General features: G+C 43.4%; 1 protein-coding gene across 1 annotated transcript in view; it reads left to right on the plus strand.

Moving 5' to 3' along the window:
* The window catches only part of LOC106872572 (eIF-2-alpha kinase activator GCN1), a 45565-nt gene that overhangs the window by 32853 nt on the left and 12290 nt on the right, over nucleotides 1-422 (plus strand). The gene's annotated exons all lie outside the window — the stretch shown is intronic.

Consider the following 422-nt stretch of genomic DNA (forward strand, 5'->3'; position numbering starts at 1 on the left):
ATACTGGCATGGTGTATCTAGAACTGCATCAGCTAATGTGTCCCTTCCTCGATGTTGTTTAACCCTGGGTCAGTCCTGATCCAGTAGACCTATGATCAAAGACGTTCCAGCTGTGACCATCCTGTCTTTTATTTGGACATAGTGTATCAAGGACTACATTATCTAATGTGTCCTTGTTGCTGTTTAACCCTTGGTCAGTCCTGATCCAGTAGACCTATGACCAAAGACGTTCCAGCTGTGACCATCCTGTCTTTTATTTGGACATAGTGTATCAAGGACTACATTATCTAATGTGTCCTTGTTGCTGTTTAACCCTTGGTCAGTCCTGACCCAGCAGTCCTATGATCAAAGACGTTCCAGCTGTGACCATCCTGTCTTTTATTCAGGCATAGTGTACCTAGGAATACATTACTAGATGTGTC

This window comes from Octopus bimaculoides, chromosome 28, assembly GCF_001194135.2.
Source record: "Octopus bimaculoides isolate UCB-OBI-ISO-001 chromosome 28, ASM119413v2, whole genome shotgun sequence".
NCBI classification, from domain to species: Eukaryota; Metazoa; Mollusca; class Cephalopoda; order Octopoda; family Octopodidae; genus Octopus; species Octopus bimaculoides.